The sequence below is a fragment of the Xenopus tropicalis genome, chromosome 4, assembly GCF_000004195.4.
Source record: "Xenopus tropicalis strain Nigerian chromosome 4, UCB_Xtro_10.0, whole genome shotgun sequence".
NCBI lineage: Eukaryota > Metazoa > Chordata > Amphibia > Anura > Pipidae > Xenopus > Xenopus tropicalis.
Window position 1 is genome coordinate 116,938,815 of NC_030680.2, and position 20,088 is coordinate 116,958,902.

The following is a 20,088-nucleotide window of genomic DNA, read 5'->3' on the forward strand; positions in this document are numbered from 1 at the left end:
AAAAATTCTTAAAATCCATCAGATAATCCTATTTAATTCAACTATATAACATTTTTTTTGTAGTAACTACTTCATGCTGTGTAGTACAATAGTTCCCAGTTTTTAGCAGTCACAACCAGTGTAGCCTTGGCAGGAATGGGGGTCCATAGGGCTCACAACCACAATTGTAGTGGGGCAAAGATGTCCAAAAAAATAGCTTTTATTAAATAGATATGTGTGTCCAAAGCCACTGTTTGCACTTCTGTGCCACTGGGTTTGCCCCCGCCTTCTATTGAAAATCACCCACAGTAGTCTGATTGCATATTTTTTCAAAGTTTGTTAATTCTTTTAAAAATACCCTTTTTTAATTTGTGGATTTCATAGCTGTTGATACAGGTATAGGTTTGGTTTTTTCGAAAACCCGTTATCAATATTCTCCAAATTGCAGGAAGGCTAGCTCCCATAGATTGTATTTTAATCAAATAATTATTTATTTTTTTTAAATATAATTTCCTGTTTCTCTGTAATAATAAAATAATACCTTGTACTTGATCCCAACTAAGATACAAGTAAAACTTATTGGAGGCAAAACAATCCTAATGGAGTTATTCCATATTTAAAACATTTTTAGTAGACTTAAGGTCTTATGGAGACCCAATTTACAGAAAGACCCCCTTATCTGGAAAACCCCAGGTCCTGAGCATTCTGCATAAGAGGTCCCATACCTGTATCTCCAGTTAACTTTAACTAATCCCCCAACTTGATTTTCTTGATTTTTTTTTTTCTTTGTTAGCTGGAACAAAGTTTTGTGAACAAAGCCTTTGTTCACTATACAAGGTAGGTACTCAATGGAACTCATTTAGCAAAGTACGATCGCTTCTGAATACAAAAAAAAAATCATTTTTTTTTGTTTTTCTGCTGTGCGTATTTTTTTGCTACTTTTTCGTTAATTTGCCCGACTTTTTTGTACTTTGCGACAATTGGAGCGACAAAATTGTATTTGACGCGCCAGAGTGCCATTAAGTACTATATCTATTGCTTTAGATATATATATATAATATATATATTTTCTCTGTCATTGAATTTGTTATTAATTGTGATATAAGTTCCTCTCCTATGTATAAGGGAATTGCATCTGTTTTTATACATCAGTGACCAATGGATTTGTAATTATCAGTATTAATTTTATAATTTTTTAATTCCAAATTGTCACAGAAGTTTGGTGAAATGGCAAAATGTGGAAATTCACTGCAAATCCATGTCTGGTGAAAAAATTTGCTCATCGATAGCTGCACCTTATATTCTTGTTATTACATGAGAAGATGTAACAGGTACATCCTTACCTTGCACCAATTCTTATATTTAAGGGTGTAGAGTCCATTAACTCTGACCTATGTTGACAGGATAGTGTAAAGGGCTGTTATATTACACTCCTATTTTTAGTAAGTCAGTCACCAGTGTTAGTATTTTTATCTTTAAACACTGTCTAGTGACTACATTTGTAAGAAATGAGAAGAACTTGGGACCTGCTTGAAACCTGGGTTTTTCTTAAAATAAAATAAAGGGTCTTTATGTAATTGGATAACCATACCTAAAGGCTACTAAACATATTTAAACATTGAAAACCCCATTAGGATTGATTTGCCAACAAAATGGATATATCTACAGTTTACCATCAAGTAAAATATACTGTTTTATCACAGTTTTATCACTGCAGGAAAAGTGGAAATTAGATCTGCTTGCTTTAGGGCTCTTACACGTGGATGTTTTTTATGTGTTTGAGATGCAGGCTTAAGTGCACCCAAACACATCAGCTAATTGTTTCCATTATATTCTGCCTGGTTGTACTCATAAGCATTCAGAGTTGTGTGTTATGGCATTAGATATTTTACAGCAAGCATTTTATTAGATTCCACCTGTTGGATTTTTTCTTGTGCTTGATGCACATTCAGAAGACAATGGAACAGAGGGCTGTGTTTGGAACTGGCAACAACGCACTTGGGTGCATTTACAAAAATGCTTTAAAAAGCCTGTGTATAAGAGCACTTAAATGAATCTGTGATAAATGATTCCAATATTTTTGGAGCTTTCTGGATAATGAGTTTCTCTATAATACTATACATGTATTTGTGCTGTTGGTTCAGGTGTTTACTTACTACTATGTGAAGCAGGAGTTAACCCCACATTATAAATCTGCATATGCAGATCTGTGTATGCAAGAATGAAGCTAGTGATTATTGTTTCCATTGTCTTTTATTCAGACTCTTATATTTAACTATTATCTTCACTTCAAAAATGGAAACCTTTACTGAAGCATGCAGCAGACACGAGCATTGCCGTGAAATCTGTGGCTATCTTCCACCATTTCCCATTTCTGTTTTGATTATTGATGCACTTTTCCAGCATTCACTGCAAGAAGATAATAAAGTTTATTAACTGTATTTCTAGGCACTAAAATGCTGGATCAATAAACTGGAACTTCTTATCTGCAGAGAATATGAAAATCTTATTTGCTTTGTACTTAAAGAAATAGCATCAATAAATAATGCGTATCACACTTTTGTTTGCATTAAATATGGTTAGCTGGTAAAAATTACCCTCTTCATATACTTTAGATTAGATTACTGCTTGGTTTTGTATTTCTAATGTGGGTATATCACATTTCAATGACTTTTAAGGCTCTTGCAAAGGTGAGCCATCCCATTATGGAAAGCACTTGCATCTGATCTTAAAGCAATTGCATTCCTTCAATGTAATTTTCTTTGTATCTTAATCTGCAGCTTTGCAAATCCTCTTCCTGGAGCAGACTGGTGCTTTTTTTCTAAACATATGAACAAGTTGAGGGTTTTTACTGACCAAAGCAATATTATTTTATTATTTCCTGTAATTAGTCTTGAGCTGTGCGCCACAGAGTTTACAATAGAAAGAATATGATGCTGAGTCATATATATATATACATGCATATAGAGCAGTATGCACAGTAGTCAAATATTTCCTTCAATAGATATTTAACCTTTTGCTCGTTATTTCCATTATACCCTTTAAAATACTGATTTATGGCTCATGCATAGTTTATTACATTTTATTGGTTCCAGTTTGTTTTGTTCATGCCAAGCAATAGCTGACACCATGTTCTATGCCGATATTCTAAGAAAGCATTGCAGATCTCTAATTTCTGTTGACTGAACTTTTGAAATTGGAAATGTAGATGATAGTCTGCATTTAGGAGTAGGGTGCAGATTGTATGCAAATAATATAAAGAGGGATGTTTTACAAGCAGAACATTTGTCAATATTATCAAAAAGCCCAAATGCCATTGACATGTAACGGACACTGGCCTGGTTTTTGTATCTGACTATTGGTCCTCACCAAACATGTCAGCAACTTAATAACGCTTCCCCAGCAGAATCCTGAATTTAAATTAATTGTTTAAAAGCAAACTTTTTTTATATTTAATTTTGAAATTTTAGCCATAATCTTAATTTCCCAGGTAGCTACAGCCATGTGACTTGTGTTTGATAAATGTCTGTCACACTTTACTGCCGCGCTGCAAGTTCGAGCAAAATCACCCCCCTCCCAGCAGCCGATCAGCAGAACAATGGGAAGGTAGCAAGATAGCAGCTCCCAGTAGATATCAGAATAGCACTCAATAGTAATGTTACAGGGGAGTATGAAAAATAATAGGTTACCTGAAAGCAGTTCTAATGTGTAGCGCTGGCTCCTTCTGAAAGCTCAGACTCAGGCACAATGTACTGAGATGAATGCCCAAACACCAATATTACAACAAAATAACTTGTTGGTTCAAAAATAAAATTTTTAATGGTAAAAAAAAGAAACATAGAAAGCAGCTCTACTTTAAAAAATGGTGAAGATAACAAGTTTATAGGCAAATCCCTTTATCACGTTCAACCAGTTCATTTGCTGCACAAGTTGGTCTGTACATGTGAAATAATGTATAAACAAAGCTAAGCCTCCAAAACATCCCAGACCATGTCCAAATGTGTTGAATGTGCAGAATCTTGTGTAATAATGTCTTCCCATGGAATAGGTGCATTAAGCCACAGAAAACGAGTTTTCCTGGATAATGTGTTTCATGGTTTCAAAAACCTCTAAAACAATGAAAACGAGAATGTTAATAAATAGGCCTCAAACTTTTTATGGTAATAGGTTGAACTTTATTTCACTTTCCTAAAAATATATTTAGAGGATCAAAAAACTCTTTCCCCTGTTTTTCTGTCCGTGACATCTTTCAGCCCGGTTACAGAATGGAGAGAGCACCACTTCTTGGAGGAAGGGGGCAGGTCCAGCAGGTTATATATGAGCCCTACTGCAGTTCCAGTCAGAGAAGAGAGAGAGACCAGATCCGTGAGTAAACAGCACCTGTACTGTACTCTGCATTGCAGGCGTTGATTAAGTGATAGGGGGAGCAACTGCCTATCCAAAGGAGAGATAATTTGGGGCAAGTAGCGTTACCTGGGAACTAAACAACTCTTGGGGAAGGGACTTTGCCAGGGACTGAACTGGTGAAGGGTGGATGAGGGACTGTGTCCTTGGAGAAACTGAGCCAGAAGTTGGCTAAAACCACACGGGTACCCCAAAGCAGGGTTTATTACCGTTTCCACTTTACAATTATAGTATTTTCCAATTGTTATATAAAATTTATCTTTGCTGCAAAACTGTGTGTGATTTATGTCCTAGTGGAATCCCCCTGAGGTGTGCTCCTCAGTGCCCACTAGGTGGGGGCACTGAACTCAGTCTTTCAAGAAAGCAAGTAAATACAGTGCAAAAAGTGATCTGACAGGCTGTGACAAAACTGGTCATTTGTAAAAAAAAAAAATAAGAAGGGGATTAAGCATACCAAGGACAGAAGTCACCCCTGAACAGCACAAATGAGGCCATATATATTTCAGAGACTATTCAGACATAACAGAAAACTGTAGTCCCAGAAGAATTTTTTTTTTTAAACTTCTTTCATCAATAAATATTTATAGCTAGATATATAGTAAATATATGCACTATGTATTTTTAAAATGAATAACTTTATATGAACATACTGACAAATTAAACGTGTTTTATTTATTCACCAAAAATAATTGTGTTTTGTATTATGTAAGCATCTTCACATGTACAGTCACTGGGAACTTTGGGAGGCTTTTCTGCTGCCCGTAGTGTCATTTTTCAAAGGACAGGATATTGTGACAGGCACATAGAGAGTTCTTTATCAGGTTAAAAATGTTGGTCATTTGACAGGTAAGTGTTTTTATTGTACAAAAACATTCTAAATGATGAAATAGTTTTATTGTTTCTTGTAGTTTTATAGTTGCATTCGGTAACACTAACAATATTAACAAGGTATTGCAAATATATATAGACTATATTTATTTCTAACTCAATAGCCTTAATTCCTAGGTAACATATTTTTCTTACATTATTTTACTCTCTTCATGACACTCGGCAATCATCATATACCTGATGTACACTGGGCAGGAAAAGTCAGTTCCAATATTCAGGCAAACTACTGTATTAAACTCTAGGTCAGAAATCCCCAACCTTTGGGGAGCCCAAGTTTTTTGGGGATGCTAAATAATGAATGTGATTGGTTATTTGGTAGCCCAATTGCTAGCCTACAGTAGGCTCTGCTTGGAGTAAAACTGTCTCTGTGCTTTCATAATCGCCTCCAAGCCAAAAATATTAAAATGGGCACCTACTTTGAGGCACACTGAGAGCAACATCAAAGTAGATAGTGAGCAACATGTTGCTCACAAGCCACTGGTTGGGGATCATTGCTCTAGGTAATACACATTAATACAAATTTCTGGGTGCCATGGAGTTTTTCTATTCTATATGGTTTCATTTGATTCTTTAAACTTACTTTTTAGAAGCAGTTGTCTATTGATTAGCACTCCTGCTGTAGGGTCCTGGAACAAGGGGACTAACAGGACAGAGTTTAAATGTTGCCCTCAAGTTGGTGTGATTTAGTTGTTACAACACTTTCCTCTAACATTCCAAAATATGTTTTACTGTCTTAGCAAAGAGAAGACAAAGAAAAAATAGAGTTTGCCTTAAAATAAGTTTTTTCTTTGATAAAGCAAAAACATGAACATAAGGAAGAACATACAAGCAGCATTACTGTACGTGAATTTTAGTGGGGAAACCAACCATGTTTAGGGTTAAAGACCTTTATCAAGTATAAAAGCTGAGAACCAAAGAAATGTGACCTTCTTAAGGCCAAAATGTAATTTTAACTATAAGATACATTGCACTGTGGGAAAACTACTTAGTGACAAAGACATGTTAAAAAAAAAAAAAAAGGCGTAAAATATGCAAACCACGTTTGTCGTGTGACTTTTGTTGCCCCGTCTTTTTTTAAGTTGCCTGTGTCTTTTTTTGCATGACCCCAACTTTTATTTGACTTGTGAAAATTTTTCTGCATCAAATTTCTGCTGAAGTTTCGTGAAACAATTTGCGAATGGCGAAATGTGGAAATTCACTGTGAATCCATGCCATGCCCCAATGACTCACCATTGCTTGCTGTGCTTACAGCAGTAGATATGTATATTTAAATGAGTAGCTGGCATTTATATTTACCTTAAAAATAGGGTATAATAATTAAAACTACATGAAACAGAAAACTGTACTGTTCATTCATTTACTTAGCCATAATTTATTCTAGAGGGCCCATTTACTAAGGGGCATATTTATTAAAATGTGTGTTTGGAGCTTAATACATAAAAACCGACCCACGTTCTATTCATTCCTATGGGATTTTTAAAAGTGTATTTATTAAATGGTGAGTTCTAACTTTCACCCACTGATAAATACCCTTTTAAAAATCCCATAGGAATGAATAGAATGTGGGTGAGTTTTTATGTATTAAGCTCTATACTCACATTTTGATAAATCTGCCCCTAAATGTACCATTCTTGTCCAGCAAGGCTAGCAGAGCAAATATATTCACAGTGTGAATAATTCTGCGCTGCCTAAATGCTTTTAATGACCCCCCATTGTGTTTGGTATTAAAAATGCCTAAACACCAAGATATCTGTGTATATGTCTTGTTTGAATTTGAAGGGAATATTGTTTGTGCAGTTAAATTCTTTTATTAATTTGTTTCGCCACATAGAGAATACTACAGGGGCATTTAAGAGCATAAACCGCATTTTTACATACAAGTAGCATAGGCCTTATTAGCCTCTATCCTTTTGTGGGGTGGTGTATATTTGGTCATTTAATAGAGTTGTAACAATTGCAGAGCGAACAAGGAAAAACATCCACCTTAGGTTGGTTATCCAATTTGCTAGCTCCAGTGTCTGACAACCTTTTTTGGACATAGAATATTCCTTAGGCAGGCACCTCATCTATGCTTGAACCTATGGATATTTCTAAACAAACACATTTTTCACCAGATTGCAAAAGAAACAAGTACATTCTTTATTGTCTGACTTATATGGAATCTACCAACAGGGGTCTGGGTAGGGTTTGCTAATCTGTGCTGGGCCCCTGTAAAGACTTTTTTGCATTATAAATAGTCATGAATGATTTTTTTTTGCCAGGCATGGATGCACTGTGAAATTCTGCAGTTTGCCATTGGCCATGTTTTTGTGAGTAAAACTGCAACAAAAAATTCTGGAGAAAAAATACCCATTGATATTAATGTATTTGGAGTGAGAAAAAAAGCCATGATCACATCAAAAAAAGTCACGGTCACGTCAAAACAAATTTGTAGTTGCATGAAAAAAAGTTGCGTGCATAAAAAAAATTGCACAGTAGCCAAATTTCACACTTTTTTGCAGTTTCGCAAGTTATTCGATGAAGCAAAACGGGACAGATTAGTTCACCACTAATTATATATTATACTTATTGAATGTGAGAATTTTTTTTTTATATTATTATTCACAGCTTTCTTAATGTTCCTCAAGAGCATCTTTGTGGAGTTGAGGACCATGACTTGACTGTTGCAAATATCTTGTTCTTATTTGCTTCAGACATTGAAGTATTTTGGATAATTGTGTATACAATGACTAGTGACTATAGAAATGATTTTAAACTAATTATTTCATAATTGTTATGCAATAAAACAGACAAAATAAGATGTTTCTTACCAAATAATATCTAAAAATAAATCTGTTGGTGAAGGTTTTATGGTTAATTTTTAAGCCTAAGTATACATAAGCAGCCCTGTAATATTTAAGTTGACCTCAGTACTGCTCAGAGAACCAAATCCACATCTAATTGTCTGAAGTGTGACCTAAGGAATCCTTCAAGCTCATTACTTAAAATAGATAATATAGTTTCTTGACCTCTAATCAGAACAGGGTTAAAATTGCCTTGCATATTTATATGACATGGTTTTATATCAAAATGCTTTAAAATGTTCTATATCTTTCTAGTTCAGCAAAATACACTGAACTGAGTTTATACTCAATTGCAAAATAAACAGGCAACCACAATGGCATTAACATTTTATGTAAAAAATCAGTTTACTAAAATGCTGTTAATAATGGGATGGGTCTTTTAGGGAGACTAAGGTAATTTATTCTTGCATTTATTTATTTTTTGTAAGAAATGTGTTGAATATGGGGAAAAACAACTTTTGGCATCCTATGCAAGGACCAACTATAACTTTTTTGATCTTCATTATTTGTTTGAATGTTTGTTCTGCAATCTGTGAAGCAATAAAGTTATTCCTCATCAGTTTTCTATTTACTTGGAAGATGGTGGCCACAAGGTAACCTACCATTGGCAAGGACAGGGTTCCATTACAGCGTCTGTCTGACTTTTTGCCTTCAAACCATCTGTCCCTCCTGAATACAGCTCTGCCAAGAGACAGCAGATATCTGTGCATCCTGCACTTAGTAAATGGTTTCTAGTCAATAATGATGATGCCAGTGTTGTCAGGCCTGTAATGGGAAATGGAATAAATCTTATGTAGAAGTACTTATTGAAGATGATATTGTGTAACAGAGCAAGGTAACTAAAAGTATGTAAAATTATGAATAAAGTTTTGGGGAGCAGGGCAAGTATGGCAAGTCGGTGAGTTGACCGATATCGCTGGAGGCTGCTGATATCGGCCGACTTGCCGATCGGGCCAGTTAAAAGATTTTGATCGGGCACCAGAGAAGGCGCCTGACCAAAATCTGCCTTCAGCGCTGAATCGGCAGAAGGAGGTAGAAATCCTATTGTTTCTACCTCCTTACTTGCCGTTTCAGCCCTGAACGGTTTTTGTGGCTGATTGTATGATCTTTCGTGCGACTGATGGTCGCACGAAAGATCGCAAATCGCCACGTGTGTGGCCACCTTAATGGAAGTACAGATTTATCCATCTGTAGCTCTAAAAATTCTATATGTAATCATTTACATTGCTGCAGCATCTTAATCTATGAGTTGAATTTTGATAGTCATGCTTCATTCTAAATACATTTTTTCAATGGTTACATAATAAAAGTACAGTCAAATATTTAAAATATCTGCTAAGATAAAAAGACCTGATATTGTGTTAGCGCCTTTTATCAAGGTATTTTTACAGCAGCTATAATTATTTAAGGTTCATTACAGAAGGTACTCACAAAAGGTCCATTAATCAGCATTATAATTTACAACATGAAATAATCATATAATAGCTTTTAATATACATGGTACACAATTTTTAGGATCCACCTGTGCTGAAAAAAGATAGACCACATTTGTATGTATGTGCACACAACTAGCCCGGCATGCTGCTCTTCAAACTTGGAATTCAATCATACCAAAAACACATTTTTTCTCTAATATCCACACAGAAGCAAAGTGAAACAGGTCATTGCGTGATATCAACTGTTCCACCTGTGCAGCATAGCGGATACCCAGATAATGTGCACAACTGATGCATAAGACAGACAGTACAGAGAAATAGTGTATTTAGGTAAGTCTTCACATTATTCTAAGAATTCAGTTTTTTGGATAGCTGACACATGTTTTACAAATATTGTGATTTTTGAGTTTTCATTATTGTCACATGGAAGTAGTTTCCCAATATCAAAAAGGAGAGTTATTGATTGTAATCTTAACTTTTTAAATGTATATTGTAGTAGCCTTAAAATGTAAGTATTAATATCATTTTTATAGTGACAGAAAAGTCCACAATTACATAAATTGTCATACAGTACTTCCTTCTCTCTTCGGGACATGGCATGAGTCTGGGCAGCTTACTCCTCTCTCCTCTCCCTCTTCTTTTTCCTCCACATCTTCTCTGTTGTAATCTGAGCTACCAGCAGCCAGAGCAGCAGCATGGAAGTTACCGAAACCAAGCTAAAATGGCAGTCTAAATAAACTTCTAGGGCTATTGACACAGGTATGGTAAAGCTTTCTACAAAATTATAGCATTCTAGCTTGCACTATTGTGGCTAATCTATTGGCAATAAAATGCCTTTCCTTCTCCTTAAAATTCAACTTTCTAAATTATTAATACCAGAAAAATTGAGTTAAAAGTGCCAAAAAATCTACTTACTTCAAACCCCCTTTTAATTGCTGATTGGTAGCATTGCTGCATGGCAGTTTAGATGAATGTTGAATGACTGAGTTATTTTCCTTTATTTATTGTACTTTTATTTATTGATTTTGTTTAAACAATCTTAGTTAATATCTTGATTTCTACAGGTATTACAGTCAAAAAGAATTTAAGTTAAACAGGAATTAAGTTGAGTGTCTATTAAGAACACACACTTGGAAGGAAGACTTAAACTTAAAGTAAAACAGTTTACTAAAAAGTTCAGTGAACTCTGGTGTGAGCGCTATTTCACTTTTTATAAATATGCCCATTATGTAGAGTAAATAATTGTGATGGTGTTGAAAGAACATTCTAGGCAAGAAGGCACTGCGATCCTTGATATTCAATGTCAGATTTATAAAAATGAGTTGAGCTTATTACCTAAAAACTCATCCATGTTCTATTCACTTCTATAGGATTTTAAAAGGCACATTTATCAATGGGCGAAAGTTAGAACTTACCATTTGGTAAATTTGCTTGTTAAAATCCCATAGGAATAGACAGAACTCACATTTTGATAAATCTGCCCCTTAGATAATAAAATCTACATATGCATATTGCCCTCTCAAGTTGCCTATAAGATACACCTCACCACTTTTCAATGGACATAAAAGTAATTCAAGAAAAAATATTAAACTTATTTAAACTGTAATTCCTTTGACTAATGGTGATATTTTTTGCATGTGAATATTAGGAGGGACAGCTACGATCGGTGGCATTTTTTTAGCGTTAAAAGTCGCCAAAAAGATCATGTAGAAGTCAATGACAGGTGTCCCTCTCCTTCCCTGGAGGATCCTGCTTTGCTTAACGTTAGAGGTTTTTGGATTTTTGATGCTGTTCTTTATGTGCAACAATTTAAAAAGTAGAGGTTTTGGTGCGGGAGTTCCAAAAAAAGTCAGTTTTGCAACTTTTCGCTGCACATACTTTTTCAGTTCAGACATTCGTGGAAATGAGTTTTTGAAACTTTTAAAATGAAAATTTTGACAAAAATTAGAAACGTTAAAGTTTTAGTAAATCTGCCCTTAGATTGATTGATGGATAATTAAATAGTAATTTATGTCAGAAACCATCATATGTATGTATTTATCAAAATACTGGCAAGATTCCTTTAGATTGTTTTAACCATTGCATCTGCTTATGTCACTACAATAGACATCCTTTAGAAAAAGTCTAACTAACTATGTTAACTAGGGTAACCTCTTTGAAACTATTCCCTGGCTTGCTTTTACAACTAAAAAAATGTAAGGCATAAAATGTACATCAAAGGACCCACCTGTTTAGGGAAGCATTTTAAATGTACCTTGATTAATCAAATATTAACTTATTAACAACTGTTTGCCTTATATTTCAAAGCTACCCTAACCCTTTTTGTAAGCTCTTGTAAGTAGGGCCCTATGATGCTATTTTTACTCTGCAACTTTGTTTGTTAAATTATTGTAAGAAACAGTTTGTTATAATGTTAATGTAAAGTATTGTATTTAATAAATCATGAAGATGATGGTCTTTCACCGAATTAATTAAAAAAATATAAAATATTTGAAAATTTGTGCTCAGTGCCAAGACAGATAGCCCAGGGCACTAGCATTTTCAATTCTATATGATAAAATTATTAATTTTTCAATATGCTAAAATTAATACATTCCAATGAGCATGGAGGGTCATTAAAGTTGTGTCCAAACCTATTAATAATGGTCCATTTCAAGAGAGAAGTGAGGTAGATACAATTCTTCAAATAGCATTCAACCAAAGGGTATAATGATGAGTACAGCCTGGAATATTTTATTATCAGTAACTCTTCAAGGCATTGTTATTTTGTAGTTATTAAAAGTCATTTATAATAAAGATTACAAATCCCCTATGATTAAGCGTTACACCATCTTGATTAAGTAATATTAGCGACTGATGCCTGAACATTTTCTCCTGGTAGAGTTTTGGGATGGAATTAGCATATTTGCCAGCAGTGAATATTTTTGTAAATCCATGCTAAAAATTTACCATGCATTTTGTTTCTCTGGAAAAAATACTTTTCTTGTGTTAGGAAATAGGCAACAGTACTATTGGAATTTATAAAATGTGGGTTTTTTTGGAGAAAAAGCAGAAAAAATTGCAGTGGCATTATTAGAATTTCTCCGTCTGGGAAATTTTCTTGTGCTGTGAAAAATGCAAAAGAAAAGCCATTGATTGTAATACATTTTATAATTTTTCTCCATGGCTTTGCAAATTTTATGGGAATCTGATAAGCTTTGCATCATTTCATTCTAATTGATGACAATATGCTGAAATATGTAGCTTACAGAATATGTTGGTTGTTATTCTTTATTTATTTGGTGTGATATTATATTTAAGTAGTGATGGGTGAAAAAATTAATCAGGCATGGATTCAAGGTGAATTTCCGAGTTTCACCTTTAGCGGATTTTTTTGCAAAATGGGCAACAAAATTTGCAGCAGAAAAATTTTCTGTGTGTCCAAAAATTGACACCCATGTCTTGCTCGTCAAAAGAATTGTCAAGCATCAAAAAGAATAGTCTTTCTCATCAAATGTATTGTCTCTCGTGTCAAAAAGAATTGTCATGGGTGAAAAAAAATTTTCACTCAACATTTTCGACGTTTCGCGAATCTTTTTACAGATTCTTTCATCACTATATTTAAGAAATGCATAACCTACAGTAACCATTCAACTAGACCACAAACTAAAAAAACAAGAATGTTTACAGGGTACTTGAGAGAGTAAAGTCTTATACGAAGTCAGTATTTTCTATTTTAACAGAAATTACAAATTTATTTGTATTGATTTATGATTATTGTTAAGGTTAGTACAATGATCTATAAGTTTCACAGATACATAGTGCATTAGAAATTCTTATCTACAAAAGGAGAGAACTAGTGTGCAGAGGTTGAGCTGAAGACATTATCTTGGTTGGGTCTAGAGCATTGGGAGCCAAAGACAAACATGAGTTATGGTTGCTGTTAGGTTTTGTGTTGATTTTGCAGTTCTGTTATTATCTAGGGAATAACTTAACTTGCTATGGTTCTGTGACTGATGAAACCCTGCCAGTTCAAGCTTAACAGCTGAATAGTTTTTGTTTCATGGTTTTGTAGAAGCCAGGTTAGTGAGCCATTTAAGTTAACGGATGCTTTTTATGATGATAAAAAAAAAAATTTAAGTGCAGATAAGACTCTCTTAATTGTGAATTTAAGAAACAGCATAATGTTTCATCTCAAATTTATGAGATAAAAATCAGACTATTCATCACATCATCATCATCAAGCTGCACCACCTACTGACTTTTTAATTAACAAGCTCATACTGTCTTTTCTAAATTTAATTTAAATTAATGGTTTACCTACAGGCATAATTGGGTCTCATCATTATCAAGAGCAGCATCACTTCTAAGTCAATAAAAGAAAACTCCTAGTCTAATCTATCACTTGCGCACAGTTTTATGTGACAGTGACTGTATTAGAAATAAGGTATGTGTGGAGAGAGTTTCTAACTATCATTAACCAATTATGTATAGATTTTATTTTGAGAATTCCAATGTCAGTGATATTTAAAACATGGTAAACTTGGGCAACCATTAGAGATATTTTCATGATGACTTCTGAAGGGCACTTTTCATGAAATCATGTTGATTAGAGTTTTTTTTTTTTTGTCTATGGGAGGTCAGGCCATGGCCAGTGGTCAGGTCTGCTCATACATTGGTCCATTGGTGGTCAATCAATCAATACCACTTCATTTTTTTTTTCTCTCACATGTAGCACTTCATTTATTCAATTATTTTGTTCAATAGACAAGACTAAATAGCAGGAAAAAAATCCCAATGCTAGTAACACTCAAAAATAAAATGAAGTACAATGTATTATTTGGATTTCTTCATAAAGGCAGGAACACAAGGCTCCTTAGTTTTTCTGGTGCAGCTGTATTGAGATATTTTCTTGTAAATTGCCATGGTCGCAGATGAACTTTCAAGATTAAGTTATGTACTTTTTCTGTGTGCTTCATACTGTTTTATTCATATGTGAATGTATGAATGCTCTGTGCATGTACTTTGCTTAAAATGCTAGTTTTCAGCTAAACTGCTCTTATGCCATTTTCACAAAACACTTTGAATAATCCTTCAATTCCATCCCACTCAATCTAGTTTTACCAGAGAAAGTAATGGATGAAGCATACATGAACAGGCTGTAATCTAAAAAGTAGTGATGAGCTAATTTTTCGCCAGCCATGGATTCAAAGTGAATTTCCACGTTTTGCCATTGGTGAATTGCTTCGCAAAACTTTTGCAAAAATTCACTGCAAAGAATTTGTTATGCGTCAAAAAAGTTGCAGTTGCATCAATTTGGGCATGGTCGCGTCAAGTTGGGTGCAGTCATAGCAGAATTGGCATGGTTGCTGCAAAAAAGTTGTGCGACAAACTTGTTGTGTGGAATATTTGCCGTTTTGCAAATTTTCCGCCAACGCAAAATGGGACAGATTCGCTACTAAAAAGACAGAAGAAACTACAATGTTAGTTTAAAACAGAAATCCCAGTTTCTGTGTACATTGTGGACAGCCCAATGTCTCTTTTGTTTAATTGCTAGGTTTAGTTGAATTTGTTTTTCTAGTTGGATTAAGAATTTGGGGCTCATTTACTAACATGCTACCATACATACTAAATTGTTCCTATTAAGTAAAAGCAGGAACCCACCCCTTTAAAGGTGGTCACATTTCTTTAAAAATGGGTAGTGGTCTGGGCATTCTATCAAAAGCCGCAATTGGGGTCAAATTAAGCATTTGAAACCAGTTATCTGATTTTGTCAACATCACTCCCTTAAAAGCTAATGGCGGGGGAGGATTATGCCCTGTGACATCAATCCTTCGGTCAGGAGACATTATCCCAAACATTATTATACAGGGTGGTGCCAACCATATGCCAGCCATTTAGGGTTTATCTTGATGTGGTACAATGGCTTTATGATCATATCTTTGTAAGAACCCTTATTTTTGAAAGTATAGTTGCACTTGCACATGTTACTAGTAAAATAGGAGACCAGGGAATATGCTTTTATTAGCCTTGGAGTGCTAATCCCCCCTTTTGATCATTTTGGGGCAGATTTATCAAAATGTGACATCAGAGCCCACCACAGAAAAATTAATCCACATTCTATTCCTTACAATGAGATTTTTAGAAGCATATTTATTAATGGGTGTGTGAACATATGAATTGTAAAGCTTTAATCTGTCTAATTTGTGCTAAAGTTGGCTACATTGGTTTTAATGCAAGTGTTTACGTGGACTGGGTAAATGGTAAATGGTAAATTTCCTATCTTCTATTTTTTTCTTTTCTCCATTAGACTGGCCACCTAATGCACTTTTCTATCTTTACTCTGAATCTGTTAGCACCTGTGAACCATGCATTTAGTGTGTGTTAGAAAGCTGTCATGTATTTTTATGTAAATGTGTAAGCTAAATACTAAACAGTCTGCATGTATTGGAAATGTAATGCATTTATACTAAATGTATTGCTGCAAAGGCATAAAATAAACTTAATGGCAAGTGTAGCTTCAACTTAAAGTATTACCATACCTATGATTCAGCTGGGTGTAGTGACTTGCACTTCTAAGAGGCAGGCCAGCAGCATTTCCTGGAATTTAAAGGGAATACTGCAGTGCATTGTGGGAGCTCTGAATCCTATAAAAGGGTGGAGGGCTCTACAAGCAGAAAGTCATTATAAAGCATAAGTGGGAAGTGCTGGCTCTTAAAAGAGCTGATGTATGTTGAATGAATGAATAGTAGGATTTTTTTTTTGTAATAAACTCTGCTCTGCAAGTCTCTGATGTGTGTGTAAATAAGAGCCTTGCTTATTTGGTTTTTTTTTTAATGGCAATAAACCCCTGATTTTTGCATCAAGACAAGAATTTTCTTTGTTAAAGATTCCCCATGCCTCACAGGGTTAAAGTTGAAATTCCCTATCTGATAAATACCCTTGCAAAAATCTCATTGAAAAGTGGATGAATTTTCCTGTGGTGCACTATAACTTTGCACTCCTAAATCTGTCTCTTAGGGGGACTGCCAGATTTGTTGGTATTTTTAGCACTAAAAGTCACAGCCAAAAAAAAAAGTATTTTTATTATGCTTTCAAACGGTTAAAAATCTCAATCCAACAATTCACCAGCTGAAACTTGCTGAGATCATGTAGAAGTCAATGGCAGGTATCCCCTCCCTGGAGCATGCTCCTTTCCTTCGAAACTTGAAAGGTTTTCAGATTTTTGATGCTGGGTTTTTGTGCGAAATATCGTAAAAGTTTCGATTTTCGTGCGACAAGTCAAAAAATTCAGCATTTTCGCGACTTTTCTTTGACTTTTCCTGTGACTTTTTCAGTTCAGACTTTGTAGTAAATGTAAGACATTCACGGAAACGAGTTTATTTGAATTTAAATTGAAAAGAAATTAGAAATGTTAGAGTTTTAGTAAATCTGTAAAGTATTGATTGGTGGACTACAAAAATTAAATTCAAAGAGCTGATCTGAGGAGTAACTGCACTGGTGCAGCTGAAACCCCCATACTGGTATATATACACCATTGTTTTTCATTTTGTTTTGAACGTGCAGTGAATTCAGATGTTTTCTACCATAAGGCAAGCAAGATTTATTTTATGTCAGCTTTCCCTCTGGGTCTTTACCCGCAGGTGCAGATATCTGTACTGAACGCAAAGCAAGCTGGTTTTGTTTCATTTCCTCTGCATTTAACCTAATGTCAGGCTAAGATAAAATACATCTTCAATGCCACGTGATGAAATTTCAGAGAATTCACAACATGTCAAAATGAAAAATAGAAATAGAAATAAAATAAATGTATATTAGAAAGTTGCTTAGATTTCATTTTCTTCATATTCTTTCATTATGCAAAAACTGCTCATGAGTGGAGAACCACTTCTCGTACCTGTGTCTTCTTGTCTTAGTAACCTTGATACTGAGACACTGCATATATGTGGGAGATCATTTGTGGCCAGAAATCCAAAATTTAAGCTGGCCTTTAAACTGACAAATCTAGGCTGCTGATTATCTGAGGTGCTACACAATGCTTATAGAAAAGAAAAAACATCCTCCAAATCTGGTCTGTAAATAGTAATTTCTGTTGTGTGCTTTTCCATGAAAGGCTATACTTGAGTTTGACTAACTAAAACCTATTTTATTTTTTTTTAACAGACACCCCATGTCCTTTTTTATGAATTAATTTTAATGAAAGGTTTTAAGAACCAAACAAAAATAACACTTCCTGCTTATATTAAGCTGCATAATGCATGCACTCATAGATAATTCATCAGAACAGGCTGGTAAGTTTGTAAGGTGCCCATATGGGTGCAGATAGTTTTGTGAATAGCATCAATACACACTCAAGTGCAAAGGCATCTTTGTTTCTGACCGTAAATGAGGCTTTGCATTCTAAATATGTAGAGACACCTCCTACTTCTGTTTTGGATAGTTCTCGCTATACTAGGGAAATGCTTAGTCTTTTGATCAGGAGATGGATTTGACTGCTTCTGTAACAGTGATAAATACTGCAATCTCTGTATCCAGTGTCAGACTGGGGTGCCATGGGCCCACTGGGGCTGTCACCTCAGGGCCCCCCACCCTAGTCACGAACCTTTCCCCCAAGGGGGGCCCTGCGGTGCTGCACGTGATTAGCTGGGCCTCCCTGCTGTCAGTGAGCTGTAGATTTGGGAAGAGAAGGCTGGATCTCCTGTGCCTGCATGTTCTTTCCCCTACACAGCTGTATGGGTGAAGTTTGAACTTCCCCTCCAGCCCATCAAATCTTTAATGGGACCTAACCACTCAACCAAGAGCACCCAGGCACCCAAGCTCCCGCCCTTACTTCTGAAGTCTGAAGCTTACTGACAGCAGGGAGTCCCTGATGAAAGTCCCAGTACAGGACTGAAACATTGGAATCAATAAACCTCACCTTTTGCACCTAAAAAGCTCCAAGCTCCTTTTCTACTTCTGACCTTTGATGTGAAAACCCTATGAGTGCCGACACTCTCTGCTGTTGCTATATATATATATATATATATATATATATATATATACACACACAGTATATAGACACCTATATATACATTAAATTGTCATATTGTTGTATTAAAAATGTTTAGTTAATACTAACTAATAACTGGTTTCAGCTTAAGTAAGTGCTTTCAAATGTACTACTGAAATGTTCATTAAAATAGATAATGCACCTAATGGTTTATATTACAAACTGAACATTAACTGTAATGGCAGAATCTTTACTAAAATCTCATAGATGAGTGTATAAATAATCTGATGATTCACAAGTACAAAACCAATGAACTCCTACTATAGAGTAATCATTTATACAAATGATGAAACTAGAAGAAAGCCTAGAAGCAGAGCTAATGCTGTAATTGTAGGGCAACACCCTCTGGAAGACACGGGTTGGGTAATTTCTGGTCCTCAGAAATCCAATGTTGTTATATAACTTTTGTTGGGTCAGTCTCTAAATGAGTCCTGGGCAGTGGCTCTTAATGGACAATGCACAGTTAATCTAGATCTCGGCTTAAGGATATTGGTTGCACATATAAACTTTGGGTGCAGGTGTAACGCCCTCTGTATGCAATTCTCTATTTGTATCTGATTGTGTGTTTACTGTGTTAACTAAAAAGGGCTGTGAGCATGAAACAATTAGTGGCAGCACTCAATGCCACTGGATGCTATGACAGAAGATCATTGTGGAGCTAGTCTAAAAACTGCCAGCTACCTTTAAACTAGAACACTGAATACCTCTACTTTAAATTTATAAGATCAGGTATGGCATCCCTTGGAAATACAACATCCAGAAAGCTTCAAATTATGGGAAATTCATCTCCCACAGAGTGTGTTTAAGCAAATTCAATTATTTAAACTATTTAGGTCAATGGTACAGCTGTTAACTGTAGACAGCCATTGAACTGTAAGTCAGATACTAAAGGTTCATGAAGGGATTGGACAGTTCATTGATGCGTAGTGATGAGCAAATCTGTCCTGTCATGCTTCCCCAAAAATCAAAATTATGAAGAAATTGGTGAAACGACTAAAAATTAGTGAAACGCAGGTGCTGCATGACCTTGACACATGCAACTTTTTTGACACACACCTTTTGTTGATGCACCCGCGCCATTTTTTTTACATGCCTGCGCCCATTTTGATGGTTTAAGGCTCTTGACCCCAAATGATTGAACAATGTTGCTTGGCCTTCCTCATGTATAGTAACAAATGCAATACCTGTCTTTTTGGCTACATTTAAGGTTTGCCAGTGCATGGTTACCTTAAGTAATATCATTAAATCAAAAGCTGAAATGGCATTCTTAGGCAGTCTGTAGAAATATTTCAGATTGAATAGTAAAGACTGAATTATTCTGAATTTTTCTGCCAAGCATCTGTAACAAGAACATTACAGTGATGTGTTATATTTATATTATCTTCAAGTGGTTTTGTAATAGTATTGTCAGGCATAAGCATATATTATAAGTAAGGTACTGTAAGAAATTGCAATGTATAAGGCATACAAAGGATAGTTGAAAAAAAGCCCCACAAAGCAACATGAGCTT

At 35.1% G+C, this 20,088-nt stretch overlaps 1 long non-coding RNA gene across 1 annotated transcript; it reads right to left on the bottom strand.

Moving 5' to 3' along the window:
* Window positions 1-3,779: 3,779 nt before the first annotated feature.
* Window positions 3,780-16,102, bottom strand: LOC105947125. The gene is made up of 3 exons (XR_001170529.2): window positions 16,072-16,102; window positions 8,717-8,879; window positions 3,780-4,088 (listed from the first exon to the last, which is right to left on the bottom strand). It is a non-coding gene; the product is annotated as an uncharacterized LOC105947125 (long non-coding RNA).
* Between the last annotated feature and the right edge of the window lie 3,986 nt (window positions 16,103-20,088).